General features: G+C 43.6%; 1 protein-coding gene across 2 annotated transcripts in view; it reads left to right on the top strand.

Moving 5' to 3' along the window:
* Positions 1–20,356, top strand: part of CNTNAP2 (contactin associated protein 2) — a 950,652-nt gene that overhangs the window by 839,204 nt on the left and 91,092 nt on the right. The window lies entirely within an intron of this gene.

Consider the following 20,356-nt stretch of genomic DNA (forward strand, 5'->3'; position numbering starts at 1 on the left):
TTGCCTCTAACAAAGTCTGTCACACAGGGAATGAGGGCCGTGCAGTAGAGAGGTAGCACCACCCACCTGCCTCCCTTAGAGGCAAGAGTGGGTTGCAAAGAAGAGTTTCAGGTCTTGTGGTGTCTAGAAGTTCAAAGACATTGCAAGCGCCTTGGGAAGAGAATTCTGTAATGGCCAGAGTTTCCTAGCTATTGCAAGATTTGGGCCAATGAGCCTTGGAGCCTTTATAAGGCCTCTCCCCCCCCCCCCCCACACACCTTGCCTGGCCTCGGGGCTCCTTGGATACATGCTTTTGCATGGTGCTCATTCAAAGCTATCTATGGAATACTGCAAAAACGCATGCAGAAAAATGACTCTATAACCAGGCTTGGTTTTGCATCCTAAGTGCAGACGTTCATCTTCCTTGCAGGGTAAATGAGGCAACTTGGGCTACCCTGCTAAGTTTATGACGATATAAACTGCAATACAAACAGCAGCAAAGCAGCGCTCAACATCTGTGATACCACAGAACTCTGCCGTTAATGCCATTAGCATTACTATTTATATTGCAATAAACTAACTTTATAGAGGTATAAATAGCAGCATTATGGCTAAATGCATCACTGGGAGCTTGGCTTATGGATGTATAAAGTTTGACATTATTGCTGGTGAGGATCATCCATGTTAACAAAGGTGGATGCTGGGCTGCAAACCAAAACCGCTTTTTTGCTGTATGTTTGAGCTTGAAGGTTGAAGATGGAGCTGCAGACATTTCAGCACCAGCTTTTTCAGTTCAGATTTTCCAGTTCAGATTTGGAGAATTCGCCGTTAAAGATTCATTTCAATCTCTTAATTCATGAAAAATGAAATCCCTACTCTGAGAAGCCATTAAGTCGGGGTGGATAACCTGACTTCAGCCCAAGGGCTGAAATGGACAACCTTATGAGGTCCATTTGCCAAGGTGGGTATAGCAATCTCTGTACAGCGCTATGCCCCAATGTCTGCTGAGTGGTGCACAAGATTCCTGGGGTCATGGCCCTCAACCACAGTCTGTGACTCTTCGGGGAGAGTCTGCAGCATCTTTGAAAGGTGGTTTATTAGCACCTATGTACAACCTGAGTGCAGAGTTTACAGCTTTCTCATCTCAGGAGCTGCCGCCCCTGACCCACCCCCAGCACTGCATTCAGAGCCTGCAGCAGCCCATGGAATTCTGCCCCACTCCTTCCCAGCAAACGTTTACATTTCGGATAATTGTTCCTGTGACATCCCGCTCCCCACCCCCACCCCGGTCACCATGGCCACCTGCCCACTCTCCTGTCCACTCCTCAGAGCTGGGTGGAGAGGCAGGTGGGGCAAGGGCAGTTATTTTTCTTTGCCAATGGTCCTTGATGCTCAGTACCTGGCTCCCCAGTGCTCCTTAACTGAGCTGCACTTAGCTAGTCTGGCCAGGCTGGTTTGCATAAGCTGACCCATGAATTCCTTGCCTGGCGCAGTTCCGCAGCTTGTATTTTCCATTATATCCCAAATGTTATCTAACTACTACCATTTATTAGTTTCTAATATTCACCAACAGTCTCTGGTACCCTAGATCTAGGACAGTCCGTTGCAGTCTATTTACACAAAAGCCAGAGATTTCTGCATGCTGCTGCTGCTGCTGCTGTTGTTATTGTTTACACACCCTTCACCCTAAGGTCCCTAGATGTGGAACAGCATTAAAACACAATGCATGCTTCATCAACATTTGTCTTGCAAGCAAGAGGCATTATTGCAGTTGTTCAAGGATGCTTTGTATCCATACAGAAGAACCTGGGGAGGAGTGTGGAACAGGGCCAGTTAGAGCTGTGGGTGGGAAGAGGGGTGTGACCTGGGGGGAATTCTGAGTGCCAGACTGAGAGGTCTGGAGGGCTGCATTTGGCTTCCAGGTCTGGAGTTCCTCATCTTTGCATTAAGTGCTTGGTGGTATCCCATAAACCAGGCTTCTTGTAATACAAAGATTCAGAACTGAGGTTACCTCTTAGCTGTGCAGAGGAAGGAGTACAATCCCTGGGCTGTTGTTTGGGTCCTCCAGCTGAGACCCAAGAAGTGTGTGCTTGCTAAGCTGCAGAGCTTGTCCATGCTGTCTTTGAAGCACCAATCAGCATTTCAAGGCTTGTGTTTCTTATAATAACCTTTATAATTCGGGTAATAGTAATCGTTACATGTCAGACCCACTAACTTCTGGACGTGGTAAAACAACAAGTGTAACTGTATATTTCCCCCTCCAGTCAGTGTCCAGAGCCAAACCTGAAATGTGTGCCTTGGAAAATTATAGTTCCACCTTATCCATCTGTTCCTTTCCTATAAAAGCTGCAGCCTTGATATCTGTTATTACTCTTCTTCATAGTGTGTTTGATACGCAAATATTATTTGTCAAAAGGGATTTTGCAGAGAAGAAATGCTATCTAGAATTGACAATTAACAATGTTTATTCTAAAATAGAATTCAGATGGTTTGGTTCTTCAGCTTTGGATTTACAAATAATTATCTTCCACTTTGACTTTGAAATCATCTGCAGTATGCTTTCAGTTAACAGAAACCCCTTATTGCTGAGGCTTCTTTAAGACTGCATTCCTAAACCCATCTACCTGGGAGTAAGTCCCCTTGATTTAAGTGAGGTTTACTTCTGAGTAGACATTTACAGGTTTGTACTGTTCGTTTCTCAAAACGGGACAATGTTCATTTGCTTGATGTTTATTCATTTTATGTGGCAAAGATCCTCTGGCTTTTTGCCTGAGGTTTATTTCATTTTTTAGAAATGTTATCAAGCATTCTACAGCTAGTTTCTCAACTAGCTTTCCATGAATATTTTTCACTTATTGCAATAGGGCATTCAGTTTATTTTTTTATTTAACAAAATTTGTATACCACTTGATTGTAGTAAAACTGCTCAAGCTTTTCAGGAACTGTTGTTGACCATTTGTTGCTGCAGGCAATATGTATTCAATATGCAGTGTAGTTAAAGATTTCAGACAATAGCAAGATACTGATCTAGAAAACATAAATATGATGTTGCAGAATCAAATTATTCTGACAACTGAGGAGTTCATAAGTGCCATGGAAGAACCCACTCTTCCAATACAAATTTCAGATATGTTAGGATATCACATACCATTGGAACCCTAAATATTTCTACTTGGTTATCTAAAAAGTTATTCTGGAAAATAATAAGAAATAGTGTTTAACCTTATAACTGCTGCTCAGATTATAATAGCTAAAAATTGGGGAGCAGCATAACTCCTACTATAGCTGAATGGATTGAGAAAATTTGGTTCATATTAGCTATGATTAAGCTAATTTATTAGAAAAGAATACATATAATCCAGCCAAACAGGTTTGTGGAAAAACTGGTATTTTTTGTAATGCGTTGGGACATTAAGTTCAATGAAAATGTTCAACCTTATGCTGCTTTCAACCTGATTTAATAGTATTTCTTTTATGTTCTTTATTTTTGGTTTACTTGGTTTATTAAGAAACTATCTTTTAAAATAAAAAATAAGAATTTTATTTGTGACTGAGTATGTGTACGTATTCAATAAATGTTCACCTTAAAAAAACCACCACTCTGGGTGCCCTCTCTAATGAAATGTGCTGGGCATGGCTATGCTGCCATGATTTACTATCCCAAACTTGCTGCTAGAGTGGTTCAGAAGCATATATCAATATTACCGATACAACTCCTTTTGATTTTCTTTTTAGATTGTTTCCTTTTCTTTCAAAGATCTTGCTTCTATTTTTGAAGGAATAATCCTCCAACCTGACTCCCCAACTGAAGTCCCTGAGGGCTTAGAACATGCCTTTCCCCTTGAGACTTCGCCTGTTTCCACTGCAAATCCATGTACCCAGGCTGCAACATAAAAATGTGACCATTCTCTTGAATTTACTTTGTTAACAAAACCATGAAAACGACTGTGTTAGGATGATCGTCTGTGGAGATGCTGGAAGCCATGAACATAACTACTGCAAATTTCATGTCAGACAGAACAACATCCCTGCTGCAGCTCCCACTGCAATTCTTTTGTGAAACTTTTCTTTTTTCTGTAGTCGCATACAATAAGACAGATGGGGAAGGTTTTGATCAGTGCTTTTTGTTTATTTATTTAAAGAAAAATAGGTGCTGGAACTCACCATGAAGTTGTTACCGTTGTTACTGCTGGGCGACCCGGAGCAGCCCTGAACAGTTGCAGAGCTGCTAAAAACTATGGCAAGCTGTCTCCCTGGCTGGTTTGGGGGTCACCCCTGGTTCTGGTGCAGGTCAGGTCAATGCGCCCCCATCCCCCTCGTTCTGTCTGATTCTGGTGGGTGGCTATGACAGCTCGAAAGGGCCCTTGCGCAAACGCACATGTGTGCAATGGGAGAGGCCTGGCTGGAAAGCCTAAAGCCCACCACCGCTACATGGGAGAGGGGTTGAGGAAAGGGAAACATGAATTGGCCCTGCCCTGCAGATTGACCAGTCGTGGCTGGGAGCAGCTGGGAGCCAAGTGAAGTCATTGATCTTATAAAAAGTGTGGACTTGCACACACGGGCCAGTTTCCGTTTTCACTTGAAATGTTCATTTGGGGCATCTCAGAAGTATGTAAAGGCAAGACCAGTGTTTTTTTCTGGGGGGAACGCAGGGGTACGCATACCCCTAAACATTTTGTGAATCTAAGTTTGGCCTCATTGCGGGGCAGTATGTCAATATGAGTAGGAAAATGAGAGCACCTCTAAACATTTTTAAAGAAAAGCACTGGGCAAGACGCAGGTGGGAGAGTGCTGGCTTGCAATGGCGCTCACCTGAGAGGGAATGGAAGTGCGTTCCCGCATGCTCTGGCTGAAAAAGGCATTGGTTTTGATGATGGACAGGATGGTGTCTGAACATTTGAGCACAGAAAAGGACCATTATTTTAAGACTTGATTTCTCCTTCCTGAGTCCTGTTTGTGTTAGAAGAGTAAGAACTGAAGAAGCAGGTGGTTTTTCACATCTCAAATTTATGTTCTTCATTTCACCTAGTTTTTGTGAGTTTTAGTCATCCAGTGAATCTCTTTCCTCTCTCAGCCTTGGCTCACTGCACTGTGTTGCTGTTTTTTAAACTTCCATTAAGTTTCATTGCTGAGATAGGAAAGAGCTGTTGCGCTTACTGTAATAGTGTGACCACTCAGGGGTTCACAAAGTCCAGCACTATTCTGGATTAAATATAGAACCATCAAAGGAGGGGAAATGGTCTTGAAATGTTGGGAATTCAGGTATTAATAAAAACCCTGTCCTTGCATTGATCTCATGTTCTCTAGAGAAATATGCCATGAGCTGCTATTCATTGATTTTTATTGTATTTTATGCTTGACTCTTATGTCATTTCAGATTTTATTCCTTGTCTTTCTGAATTTTCCTTCTATATACTTTTCTATTTCATTGTTTGAGGCTATTAAAGGATTTTAGAGGAGTAATAAGTTAATACAGGGCTATGAATTGGCAACTGTAATTTCCTGTAACTGGTGTCAGAAGTAAGCAAAATTCCCTCATTTTAAATATGAAGCACAATGAATACCAGCAAGACCATTTATGTTTCTAAGTACAAGTGTACAACCACAAGATGCTGTGTGGTTGATACCCCACCCCAGCATTTATCTCTGTTGCTTTACTAGAGTAAAAAAAACCATCCCTTTCCACATTGATGTAAGCAGGCTCTGTGATTATATAGACTGGTCTCCTTTTCTCTGAGTTTTGTATCACACAGCCACCACACTTTAAACAACTCAATACAAACCAGGGATTATGCTTTGCATACAGTAACCTCATCCAGCCCACATTCCACCAGTTCCTCCAAAATAATATAATAGGGGACTTTGTCAAAAGCCTTACTAAATCTAGATACACTACATCCACAGCATCCCTGCGATCCACCAAAAAAAGAAATGAGATCCCTCTGACATGACTAGTTTTTGAGAAAGCCATGCTGGGTCTTAGTAATAAAAGTATCCTTTTCAAAATGTTCCCTTACTACTTCTCTTTCTATCTTGGGCTGCAGCTCCCTCCTTGCATCCTTTATGCTGTTATCACCAGGTTGGGCATCGCTTTCCTTTTGATGAAGACAGAGGCAGAGTAGGTGTTGAGGAGTTCCGCCTTCTCTCTGCCACCCAACAGCATTTCTCCATCTTCTCCATTCAGTGAACCTGCTAGTTGCCTTTCTTCCTCTTACTTCAAGCATAGCCAAAGAAACATTTTAAAATTATTTTGAACCTCTCTTGCAAGACTGAATTCATTCTGAGCTTGGTCCACCTCATCTTCTCCTCACAACTGTTTTGCTACGAATGTATACTCCTCCTTTGTTATTTCCCCTTTCTTCCATTTCTTATACAGTGGAACCTCGGGTTACCATCCTCCTTATGAACACTTTGGGTAACGAGCTCCGCTAACCCAGAAGTAGATGCTCCTGGCAGCAGACTTTGCCCCGGGATGCGAGCAGAAGTCACATGGTGGCAGCAGGAGGCCCCATTAGCGAAAGCGCGCCTCGGGTTAAGAACGGTTTCGGGTTAAGAATGGACCTCCAGAACAAATTAAGTTCGTAACCGGAGGTACCACTATACACACCTTTCTTATATCTCATCTCATCTGTAAGCTCCTTATGCAGCCACACCAGATGCCTCCCACATTTTCTTTCTTGTTGGAATTGTCTGCCTTTGTGTCTTCAATATTTCACCTTTAAGAAACTCCCACTCATCTTGGACACCCAACTACACTCAGCTTTCCCTTGCCTGTGAAATAAAATCCAAAAGGACATGTTCACTTCCTCCCATTTCATCAATCAGTTTTTCCCTGTTGGTGAGGACCAGGTACAAGACAGATGACTCCCTTGCTACTGCTTCCACCTTCTGGGAAATGAAATTGTCTTACCCTCCAAAGCAGGAGAAAACAAGCTTGTTCCCTCTTCCATGTGACAGACCTTAAGATATTTGAAGATGGCTCTCATATCTCCTCTCAGTCTGCTCTTTTCCAGGCTAAACATATCCAGCTCCTTCAACCATTCCTCATAAGGCTTGGTTTCCAGAAGACAGGACTATATGAATCAAAACATAAAATTGGCATCTATTCACAGGAGGAGATCATTTGAGATAAAACTATACAGGCCTAATGAGGTTAAAAAGTACCACTCAAGTCTAATGACGACATAGTTTCATGGTGCTGCTCACATCTTCTGCTCCTTTCTCCATACTATCCTACCTGCAGCTAGGAAGGAAAGCCTGTCGGAGTCTGAACACTTTAACCTCTGCTTCAGCATCGGGCTCAAATATCTGTTGCAGAACAGAAAAAGAAGGGGACAGCAGAAGAAGACATGTGCAATGGTCTCGACCTGTCCTCCACCGCAAGGACCTCTCAGTTCATTGCAGTATCAAGCTGCTTTTCTTAGCGTCTCAGGAGAAAAAGAGTGACCTACCAGGTCATCCTACTAGAACTTTCGAAATAAATCCAATTCTATCACAGTTCTCTAATGTCTTATTAAAATGGCTTTATTTTCCTTGCATAAGCCAATCTTCTTACCATTCACCTCCTACTTTTTACTATACAGTAAAATTTGTTGTCATTAAGTTCCACTTTTAGTACCAGTGGAGGTAGAAACCGCTGGGAGGAACTGAGCGATGAAATGGGAGTAGCATACTGTCTTATGGGATGATTTTCTTGCTCCCTTCTTTTCTGCCCAAGATTGATTCAGCACCATCCACGCTAATTGTGTCTGTCTATGTTTTCTCATTCCCATAGAATCCAGAGTCACTTGCAGGGAACCTCCTGGGGAACAAAATCTAGTGGTGTGCCTAGGGCAAAGTGGGCACAGCAGGCTAGAGTGCAACCTGTGCCCTTCATTCAGCGGGCAGGCAAGAAACACCAAAGACACATTCCAATAATCTATCACTCACCTTTTCCTACCAAATAGTAGGAATTCACTATTCAGTTCAAAATTAAAAGGGATAGTGTCCTCACAGATACTCAAAAAGTGTGTCCTGCAGCAACTTTCTTCTCTGATCTGTGGGCTGCTCCTGCTCCATACCTTGGAAATACGCACGGAGGGGAATCCTCTGAATAGTCTTTGGGTCTCTCTTGAACCTGCCCTAAAGCACCCCAGTTGTTGTTGCTTTCTCAAAACAAAACAAACTGCAGATCATGGGGGAAACTACAGGCAGAAATAGGAAGAATACTTTCAATTCCAGTTTTCATAACCAACTTGGTTGAATGAAAGGAATCAAACAGATTTCTAGCAGGTGTTTAAGTCAAACCCACTAATTACGTTAAGAATAATTTCAGTCCATTTAAAGAGGAAATTATTCATGCTCGTAGTGCTCTTTCTGATTGTTATGAGGTGGGCAAAAGCTTCTCAAATTTACTAGAGCAACTGGCATACATTGGATCTCAGCCAATGCAGGGTACGTGACAGCTGTGGTGCACAGAGATTTCTACCGCATTATGGATTAGGTATTGATGAATAAGACTGAACTGGCAACCTAATAATGAAAATCTGTATATTTCCTAGTGGCTTGAACAATCTAGCTCTCTAGCATCTGTTCATGGCCACTGGACCTATCACCTCCTGGCAAATAGAAGGGGAAGAAATGGAGGCAGTGAGAGATTTTACTTACTTGGGCGCCATGATCACTGCAGATGGTGACAGCAGCCACGAAATTAAAAGACGCCTGCTTCTTGGGAGAAGGGCAATGACAGGCCTAGACAGCATCTTGAGAAGTAGAGACGTCACCTTGCCAACAAAGGTCCATATAGTTAAAGCCATGGTTTTCCCGGTAGTGATGTATGGAAGTGAGAGCTAGACCATAAAGAAGGCTGATCGCCGAAGAATGGATGCTTTTGAATTATGGTGCTGGAGGAGACTCTTGAGAGTCCCATGGACTGCAAGAAGATCAAATGCATCCATTCTTAAGGAAATTAGCCCTGAATGCCCACTGGAAGGACAGATCCTGAAGCTGAGGCTCCAATACTTTGGCCACCTCATGAGAAGAGAAGACTTCCTGGAAAAGACCCTGATGTTGGGAACGATGGAGGGCACAAGGAGAAGGGGATGATGGAGGATGAGATGGTTGGACAGTGTTCTCAAAGCTACCAGCATGAGTTTGACCAAACTGCGGGAGGCAGTGGAAGGCAGGAGTGCCTGGCGTGCTCTGGTCCAGGGGGTCACGAAGAGTCGGACACGACTAAACGACTAAACAACAACAACAAATAGGTGTGTGTGTGTAGTCTTAATTATATCATTGTTTCATGGGTTTTTTAAATGATTTTTTCCTATGTTTTGAGTTGTTCTTGTTTTTATATGTAAGTAGCGTTCGCATATGTCTGGTTTTCCCCAGACATGTTCTCTTTCTTAGGGTTTGAATTTCTGTCTAGGCGGATTTTTACAATTTGGCAAGATGTCCAGGTTTTGTTGTTGTTGTTGTTGCTGTTTTGTACCATTTCTATCATAGTTAGGGACTGAGAGGAGGAAAGAGGCAGGGGCAGGTAGCAAAGCGGAGCAGCAATGGGGTTTTCCAGTGCTCCCATTCAGGCGCAGGAAGAGGAAGGCTCCAGGCGGCAGCAGCAGCAGCAGCAGCAGCACAGCGAGTTCCCTCCTCAGCCCTTTACTGTGAAATGAAACCATAACAAGCCACCTCTGGCCCCAAGGGGCAAATGGGAATGACCTGGCAAACTTCTCAGGGAAAGGGCCAGCGGAGAGTGAGAGGTGTGGCAGCCGGGCAGGTGCCGGCTGGGCAAGTGGGCAGGCATCTGAGGGGCACCCTCGGGCTGCTGTGGTGAGTGGCTGTGCCAGCTGTGAGGGAGATGGACGAGTGGGGGTGGCACACCTAGAGTGGCTCCCAGCACTTTTTCCAGCGATAAAACTGCTAGCACATTTGCAAAGCTAAGGAGGGTCCGCTGTGGTTTCAAGTGGGATGGGGACCTTGCCTTGAGATTGCTGCATTGCAGGGGGTTGGACTAGGTGATTCTTGGGCCCCTTCCAACTCTATGATTCTGTGATGAGATAGATAGATAGATGATAGATGATAGATAGATAGATAGATAGATAGATAGATGATATAGATATAGATAGATAGATAGATAGATAGATAGATAGATAGATAGATGATAGATAGATAGATAGATAGATAGATAGATAGATAGATAGATGATAGATAGATAGAGATAGATAGATGATAGATAGATAGATGATAGATAGATAGATAGATAGATAGATAGATAGATGATAGATAGATAGATAGATAGATAGATAGATAGATAGATGATAGATGATAGATAGATAGAGGGTGTACCAACATACTCTATTTAATACAACAAATACTAATATGAATAAAATAGAATTTTTAGTCTCTTATTGTCCTTGAGATTAATCAATTAAATTAATGAGCCAACATGGAATGTGTGGTCCAAACAAAACAACAAACTCTGGCTTGATTTTCCTGCTGTGAAAGCTATTTTTTCTTTGTTAATTTGGAGCTGAATGACAGAAAGCCACATTCTTCATAACTAACGAGATTATTTTAAAGCACTTTATCATACTAAAACACCTACAAGAAGCCACCCCACATTTATAAACATAATCCAGTAATTCATAACAGCATTTAATTGCTCTCATAATAGAAATTTGTAACATTTATGGAAACAAATTTGCTTACAATGAATGTTGATTAAATCTTCAGAGCTAGGGTGGTGGATAGCAGATAGAGTATTAGACTTGGACTCAGGAGACCTCGGTTCAAATAGTTGCTCAGCCATGATTAATTTTGGTTCTTGTCTCTCAGCCTTGCAAGGTTGTTATGAGATAAGGCCACACAACCCACCTGAGGAAGGGTAGGAGGCAAACATGATGGTAATATTTTATCATGCCAACAAATGTGGCAGGCCGCACTCTGGACCTTGTTTTCTCAACCGGCAGGAAAAGGGTGATCTGAAAGTGGGGGATGTTGATCTCACCCTCTTGTCATCCTGTTGAGATTTAGGCTTTCAGAACCTTTCCCCCTCCGCAGAGACCTATGAGGATGGGCTGCCCTTGGAGGCTGATGGATACAATGGTTTTCCAAATGGCTCTGGGGGATTTTCCAGCTGATAGGACTGGCACTTCTGTCAAAACCCTCGCTGACCTCTGGAGCATCCAAATGGCTAAGGAGGGGGGGATTCTTGATTTTTTAAAAAAATATTTTTTGTGTGTGTGTGTGTACACGGGTGGCGCTGTGAGGGACACTGGTGGTGCCGTGGTCTAAACCACTGAGCCTCTTGGGCTTGCTGATCAGAAGGTCGGCGGTTCGAATCCCTGCAACGGGTGAGTTCCCGTTGTTGGGTCCCTGCTCCTGCCAACCTAGCAGTGTGAAAGCATGTCAAAGTGCAAGTAGATAAATAGGTAGGAAGGTAAACAGCGTTTCCGTGCGCTGCTCTGGTTTTGCCAGAAGCGGCTTAGTCATGCTGACCACATAACCCATTAGTCCGGCCAACAACCCAAATGATTATTTCAGGGTTTATTTATTTAGGTGCACCTTCCCAAAGACACACTAACGGGCTTTTGCGGTTCATTCTCTCTGCCCATCTCTCTCTCTATCTCTGGCCTTCGTGTACATCTCTGCTGCCCCAAAAGTGAAATTTGCCTTGTCACCCAGGAAACAGGAGACCACTCCATCTCCACTCCTCAGGCTGGGCTCTGAAATTCCATCGGTGGAGATAAATCACACGAGTCTCATACCTGAGCACTTGGAATAGGAGCAAACTTGTCAGCATTGTTGAAGTATGGGCAGTGGCAAAGCAGCCCTGAAAGTCACAATGAGTTACTATATTTTATAAAGAGCATATCCACTTCAGACGAAATACTGACACATTCAAAATTAATGGGACCTTCACTATTAAATTTAATGAAGTCAAATATTTACCCAAGCCATTATTTTCTTTCACTCTTGGAGTTTCTACTAACGGGCTCAGTTGAAACGGTTTACCACATTCCTCAAAGCATCGCAACTGTCTTGAAGCACTTTCCCTTTCTTCGTGTTTCAGCATTCATTGCAAACACTCTCAAGGTATTTTGATGCTCTTCATCTTGGCACCATTCTCCTTTTTTGTGCCCTGGCTGTCCTTGGGCTCACTTGGCCATGGCAACCTATGTCATACTGTCTGTGATGCCACACGGCTATGGCTGATGGTGATGAGCTTGTGGACACTCAGAATCAAAAACCAGGAGGCCTCAGCAGCTAATAAGTTTAACCAGCAGTGTGAATGCATGGTGCCAGGAGGGAGGGAAATGGTGCCCAGAGGGGATGGGACACACATTTAATATGGCAAGCAAATAAAAAAGCATTGAACAGCTTCAGAATAATGCAAATTTTTAATGAGGTTAGGGTTTCTTGGGGGAGGTGGTGACTACTGACATTAGAGAATATTTTGTGTACCCCCTAGTAATAATATTCCTGCATTTTGTTTAGTGCTATGGAGAAAATCTTTCGTTCATCGTTGACATTAGACTGTAACTCCAACATCTGTTGCTGCTGTCAGGGACTGGGCAGAGGAGGAATGGTGTATTTCACCATTGTTATCATTTGTGTATTGTTAGCAACAGTTTCACGTTTTAAAGTTCCACGTCCAAGCATTTTTGGCTTTTTGTCCTGCAAACTTCCCTGCTGGATCCAGCCTTCCCTTGGGCCAGGGCATGCCTCTCTCCCACACGGTGCCATCTTCAGGGCAGGATGCCATTTGCCACTCCTCAATCTGCCTCCTGGGCACCTGCCCCTCTCAGCCGCCTCAATCGGGGTCTGAATTGGCCTGACAAAAGTGGAATTATTAGGAAGCACATGCATGCCTAATGTGCCACTTTAGCTAAGCAGTTTTGAGGGCAAACTTGCATCTGAACCTACTTGTTGTACAAGAGACTGGAATGTAGTGAAGGTTGTTTTTTTCTGCTGGAGACACAAAATGACAAGAGCTTAGAATTCAATTTATTCTGAATTGAGTAGAAGAGTGTGGCTCCGAGGGAAGCCTAGATGGGTCTCATCATGCTTCCACTGAAGACCACACTAACCTTTCAGTAGGCAGAAAGTGAGAAATATGAGTGGGCCATGGCATTCAAGATGTAAATTCTGAATTGGAGACTATAATGTACGTTGATCCTAAAATAAATGTCAAGTTGTCCCTGATTGTGTATGAAAGTTTTAAGCTTTTGACAGATGCAAGAAGTGATAACCTTAGTGGGTCATGCAGAGAAAAGGGAGGGGAAGTGTTTTTACAAAGTGAGGTCAAGCAATGCAAGCTAAAATATGTCGCATCACAATGCAGAGCGCAGCACTGCAAATGCAGGGCTAACAACATTTATCCTTTCTGAACAGATGTTGCCGGGTGAAAAATGCATTCCACAGAGGGCCTTCTTTTGGCTGCTGTCTCAGTCCACAGGTGTGATCAGCAGGGGGAAATAGAATTACAAAAGGAGATGCAAGCCCATGGTGACCTTGGCTCTAGGGTGAAGGCCCCATGAGATGGGATGGGCAGCTCAGGAATTCTTCCACCTAGCTCTTGTTTTTATCAACGAAAAGCGAGCATGCAGGGGCTTGAAGTCAGGCATGGAGATTTAGTGTGGGAGGAAGAGCTGCTCCGTCTTTTCTCTTCCTGCCATTTTCCCACTCAAAAATGTTCCAGATATATCTGCCCACCATTGCACAAAACCACACTGGGAGGGCTGATCTTCTGTCTTGCTTCTTCCATTCACCTGGAGGCAGGCTAGTGGTAACCCAAATTCATGCCCTCATTTCTGTCTCAGTATACTTAGATCAGTGTTTCCCAACCTTTTTTGGGCAAAGGCACACTTGTTTCATGAAAAAAATCTCGAGGCACACCACCATGCCAGATGGGGAAAGGTCACTTTTTACTTATGTAAAAAAAAATTAAAAAATAGTAACAGCATAGAAGGTAATGGTTAGGCTAGCATCCCTCTTCCAAATATGCTGGGTTTTTATTTGCAGGGACTGTTCTACATGGGAAAGCATTCAGCACTGTCATTCTCCCATCTGCCATCTGAATTGGTACTATTCTGGGTCAACTTACTCTGCTGCATGTGTAGATGAAAATGGCACCAAGTGTGGGGGAGGGGGCAGAACAGGTTTCAGATACAGGATATTAAGCATACACGTACTTCAGATTGAACTGGTTGCTTGCTTTGCAAGTTTTCATTTCCCAAACGACTGCCTTGGCAAGCGCAATACCTACCAGGCTCAACGCCGGTCTCGCGCTGCCGCTTCCCGCGCTCTCAAGGACCCGGGAGGAGGAAGGCGTGAAGGGAATCCCGAAGGCGCGAAAACCTCGCGCATGCACAGGCCTTCCGCCTGCGACAGCCCGGTAGGCTGGCCGAAGCGAGCGGCGATGGGATGTGGGAGGGAGCTCGCTCGCCGCCCCGCGTGTGCCTATGTGGGGCACGTTACAGCCCCGTGACGTCAGCGCCACGCAGGCAGCCAGGCAGGCAGACGGCGAGAGCCCCGCGCTGGGCGGCCTCTCCTCGCCGCCGCCGCCCCGCCTCTCGCCGCCCGACTCGCCCGCCTCCCTCCAGGCAACATCTCGCGGCACACCAGGCAACGTCTCGCGGCACACTAGTGTGCCGCGGAACACCGGTTGGGAAACACTGACTTAGATGATGGTGGAACCAAAATTACATGAGATTATCAAATGTTGTGATCCACAGCTAATGCCTGGTTCATCCCAGCCACTGCCTAAACATGAAATGTGTGACTGGATTCAAATCCTGTGGAATTACCAGATCTGGCACTTCAGGGCCGGCCCAAGATACTTTGGTACCTGAGACGGACCCCAAAATGGTGCCCCACTGCCCTCCAGGAAAGATGGGGTGAGAGAAGAACTACATCAGGAACAAGGAGGGGAGAGAAATATCTATATCAAGATCTGCTGCCCCTGTAGATCCTGCCACCTGAGGCAGTCGCCTCCCCTTCCCTCATGGGTTGGCATTACCTAATGGTGAGAGCTTTCATCACCACAGGGTTGCCTGATCAGATGCAAACAATGTAGCTCATGCTGATTAACACTCTTAAGAAGCTGTTGAGAGCTACTACCAGGGCCTTTACGGCACAGTCTTGCGATACGCAGGTGACACCCAGCTCTATTTCCCCCTGTCATCTGGATCAGCTGAAATCACACAAGTGTGGGGTCATTGCTTGGAGATTGGATGTGGGCCCATTACTAAATCTGAATCTCAGTAAGATGGAAGTGTCATTGGATAGTGGTTCTCAGGTTTGGGATTGCAGTTCTCCCAGAGGAAGCAGGTGCAAAGATTTGGGGTACTTCTGAATCCAGTCTTGTCACTGGATTCTCAAGTTGCATTATGGAGTGCCTAGTCAGTGTTTCTCAAACTTGAGTCCCCAGCTGCTGTTGGACTGCAATGCCCTCTGACGACTAGACCTGCTAGCTAGGAATGATGGGAGTTGCAGTCCAGCAACAGCTGGGGACCCAAGTTTGAGAAACACTGGTAAATCCATAAGTATTTTTATACCATTTTATCCATTGTTATATGTGTATGTTTGTGTTCTGGTTACATAAAAGAAACCTGGATTGTATATGCAGACAATATTATTTATATATAATAATGCGCACAACATGTGAGGATTGTGTGTAGTTTTAGCAGAACTGGTTAAAAAAGGAATTAGATGGGAATTAGAAAGAAAATCTACACAGATAAGCTTGACACTGAGATTTTCAGGCAAGCCATCCCTACGTAGAGCCAAATTCTGTGCCCAATATAATATTTTGCACTCTTGCAGAACTGCAACAGGCATGCAGCCTTGAATACAGCATAACTATTAAATGTGCCAGCACTAACCGCAGCAGACTTAAGCATCAAACTACACTAGATTAGGCATTTAGGTTTTTAATGTAACTTGCTTTAAAGCTTGCCTATATCCCAGCAGGATTCTAAATCTGTTTGTGTCTGTAACAAGACAGATTGGTACTAGAACTGGCGCACTTAGCCAACAGTGCAAAAACAACACAAAGGGAAAAAGAACTCTAAGCCTGCCACATTTCACAGAGTATATGTCTTCAAGACTAATTAGAAATTCTTTATTAAAGCATCTCCTCTGTCTCCTTAAGGGAAATTTATAACTGCCATTAATGAACACGGCTAGAATTTGGAAAGGGCCCACACAATTACATTGCTGAGCTCACCACAACCATTTAAAGAGTCATTGAGGAGGTAAATTTACAAAGGCTGTAGAAATTCACCAAATTAACTCTTCCTAAAGGAATAAATCTGCTGCCTGAAAGAATGTTTAATTCTTTCTGCAATGCACATATGAAAATTTACAGAGGAGGCAAAGTCCTCTTTAGCAAATTAAGACGCTGTCCATCATATGAAGCATAAGGTTGTCTACTGTGATGGTAAAACATAATTCTGAATAAAATGACACTGGGGTGTCCCATTTCCTTACATATGCACAGTACAGTCATGTGCACAGCAGGATTCACAACATGTTGTTGTATTAATTATGTACCAAAGATGGTAAAAGTGAAAAGGATGGCAAAGTTAGTTGTGTCTTTCTTGGTATGTTAGAATATACAGTACGATGAATGAGTCAGGAAAAGTAAATAAGGGGGAAACAGCTCTGAGTGACTTTCGTGGACGACTTTCCGTTCAGGTAGTGCCACTTTATGAAGAGGAACACAAACAACTCTGTGTAATCAGGTGGTTTCTTGTGAACACATTTATTGCCTCTAGGACAGGGAAGGGGGGGTCTGTGGGATATTCACTGAGACCTTTCAGGGACACCATAGATGTGCTCATGGACAGACTGATGTCCACAGACACCATTTTGGCAACCCCTGTCACAGGCGGTGACTTACAGCATGCAAAAGTCTACGTGCTACAAACCAGTTTCCCTTTTCTTTCAAGCTGCCTATAGCTGCCCTGAGAGATGGTGACTGACTCCAGAACACTTGCTGAGCTTCATGGCCAAGGAGGAATTGGAAGTTGGGTATCCTCAGGTGCAATCCTATACAGTGGTACCTCGGGTTACAGACGCTTCAGGTGACAGACTTCGCTAACCCGGAAGTAGTACCTCGGATTAAGAACTTTGCTTCAGGATGAGAACAGAAATCACGCGGCGGCAGCGGGAGGCCCCATGACTAAGAGCATGGCAGGGTGTTTAAAGAGGGCAAGTGTTAACTTAAGACAAGGATAGCAAACTTCTGTCTGGGGTGGTGATTCTGCTTGTAGCTTCAGAACTTGTATCCCTGGGCTTTTCTGGCAGGAAAGGACACGAGAGTTTGGATCTGGTCTGTGACCCTTGCAGGAAAAAGACCGGCAAGTCTGTTATATGAAAAGTCTGTGCAGATCTTTAAAAGAAAAAAAATCTATTTAAAAGCCACGTGTTTTCTACAGATATACACCGGAATATTTTGGAACTAGTAATATTTTAGAGCTACTACATTATAAGGTTGTCTAAGGTGGTTCCTGGTCCTTCCGATGCTTAGCAGTTTCCAGAAGCTACAAAGTGCAGCACTTGCCATGCTTGTTGAACACCTTTAAGTAAAAGGTGCCTGGAAGTATTAGTACATGGCGCCCCTTCCTGGGTAATTGCACTGCGAAGAAGAGGGCTGTGCCCACAGACCTATGGGAACAGCCAGCCAGCCATGTTTTCTCCTCATCCAAGGAGACTGTACTGGTCACCACAGTTCAAGGCCAGCACTCTACCAACTACAACAGCTGGAAGGTTTCTGAGAAATTGCCATGAAGTAGTACTATGCTTTTTCACAATTTAAAATAAATGTTCATTTCAACACAAATGTATTGAGAGTGCTGAAAAGGAAAGCTTAAACAGTTTTCTTACCATTATAATTTGCATTGTGAACAGAAGCCCAGAGTGGACAAATAATTGTCTATGAGAATATGGTGCAGATCTAACATTTACTAGTATCTCTGAATGCAGCCCCAGTGTCAATTTTGAAAGAGTTTGGTAGATGTGGACAGCCGTAAGGAGTTGCTTTTTCCCTCCCAAACACTGTTTTTATAATAATGTTATAATCTTTTGCAAGGTGAACGTGGGAACCTAAGCAGTAAAGGGCCTAAAAGTTATTACTTTAAGCAGGGGCTTTGAGCATTAGATCCACCATTACTCCTCTGTAATAGGATTTGAGGGGGAATGTTAAGGTGTTAATGGATATTCTGTATAAGTCAATAGATGTGGTGTATTAACTGCATCCAGCAGAGTTTTTCAGCTGCAGAAATGCTGGTGTAATAAAACATGTTATTTTCCTCACTTAGGCATGATCCACAAACAGTGCTCAAGGCTATAATTTTAAACACTATCCTAAGCCTTGGTCTTGCCATCAGATATATGCAAGCAGATTTCAGTGGGATTCAAGGTTTCCAATACTTTGGGGAAGGGCAGGTGGTTCATCTGCATATTTGCTCCTTGTAAATGTATGGTGGATTTCCTATGGAATAACACTGGAGACAAGTTCAACAAACAAGATGAACTTTAACAGGGAGAAATGTAAAGTATTGCACTTGGGCAAAAATAAAAATAAAAATGAGAGGCACAAATACAAGATGGGTGACACCTGGCTTGAGAGCAGTACATGTGAAAAGGATCTAGGAGTCTTGGTTGACCACAAACTTGACATGAGCCAACAGTGTGACGCGGCAGCTAAAAAAGCCAATGCAATTCTGGGCTGCATCAATAGGAGTATAGCATCTAGATCAAGGGAAGTAATAGTGCCACTGTATTCTGCTCTGGTCAGACCTCACCTGGAGTACTGTGTCCAGTTCTGGGCACCACAGTTCAAGAAGGACACTGACAAACTGGAACGTGTCCAGAGGAGGGCAACCAAAATGGTCAAAGGCCTGGAAACAGTGCCTTATGAGGAACGGCTAAGGGAGCTGGGCATGTTTAGCCTGGAGAAGAGGAGGTTAAGGGGTGATATGATAGCCATGTTCAAATATATAAAAGGATGTCATATAGAGGAGGGAGAAAGGTTGTTTTCTGCTGCTCCAGAGAAGCGGACATGGAGCAATGGATCCAAACTACAAGAAAGAAGATTCCACCTGAACATTAGGAAGAACTTCCTGACAGTAAGAGCTGTTTGACAGTGGAATTTGCTGCCAAGGAGTGTGGTGGAGTCTCCTTCTTTGGAGGTCTTTAAGCAGAGGCTTGACAACCATATGTCAGGAGTGCTCTGATGGTGTTTCCTGCTTGGCAGGGGGTTGGACTCGATGGCCCTTGTGGTCTATTCCAACTCTATGATTCTATGTCCCTTAAATCTGCAATTTGGCAAACCCCCCTACAATTTTATACAGCTGCAAATATATAACTTTACGGAATCCTTCTCGCACCTTCAGGGACAAAAACAGGTTTTCTTTCACCCGGGTCAGAGACTCAGTTTGGCAGCCCACCACACATGCGTTTACATACGCATGCACAACTCAACACTTTTGTTCTTAAAGGGCATAAAAAGTCCAACTTAGAATCATAGAATTGTGGGGTTGTACGGGACCTCAAAGGTCATCTGGCCAAACCCCGTGCGATGCACAGATCTCAACTAGATCATATATGACTGTTGGCCATCCAACCTCTGCTTAAAAACCTCCAAGGAAGAAGAGTCCACAACCTCTCAAGGGAGACCATTCCATGTCAAACAGCTCTTACTGTCAGAAAGTTTAGTTGGACTTTCCTTTCTCATAGCTTGAAGCCATTGGTTCAAGTCCTCCCTTTCAGATCAGCAGAAAATAAGCCTGCTCCACCTTCCATGTGACAGCCCTTCAGACATTTGAAGATGGCTCTCATATCTCCTCTCAGTCTCCTCTTCTCCAGGCAAAACATCCCCAACTCCCTCAACAGTTCCTCATAAGGCTTGGTTTCTTTTATTTTTTATTATTCAAAATTAAAACAAAACATATTATCCAGAAACATATCATCCTGATTTCCCCCCCCATTTTTCCTCCCTCCCCCCACCCTCCCACACAAAACCCACCCACCCCCCGACGTCCCTCAGTTCCAGTCTTTGATTTCTCTGACAATGCTGTTTTCTGCATGTTACACAGTTGTATAGATCCTCAAACTATTTAGCTGATTATTATCAATAAAAAGATTGTGAATGTTTATTTTATGTTTTATCCTTGGCCTTTTGCCCCCCCCCCCCCCCGAATAAATTTTGAAATCTCTTTCTGCCATTTTTTAAAACATTCATCTTTCAGGATGACTGGTATTGACTGAAAAAGAAATAGCATATTTGGCAACACATTCATTTTAATCGCCGATATTTTTCCTAACAACGAGAGATTCATTCTACTCCATATTTCTAAATTTCTTTTTACTTCAAGCCAAATTTTTTCATAGTTAT

Source organism: Podarcis muralis, chromosome 12, assembly GCF_964188315.1.
Source record: "Podarcis muralis chromosome 12, rPodMur119.hap1.1, whole genome shotgun sequence".
Taxonomy (NCBI): domain Eukaryota; kingdom Metazoa; phylum Chordata; class Lepidosauria; order Squamata; family Lacertidae; genus Podarcis; species Podarcis muralis.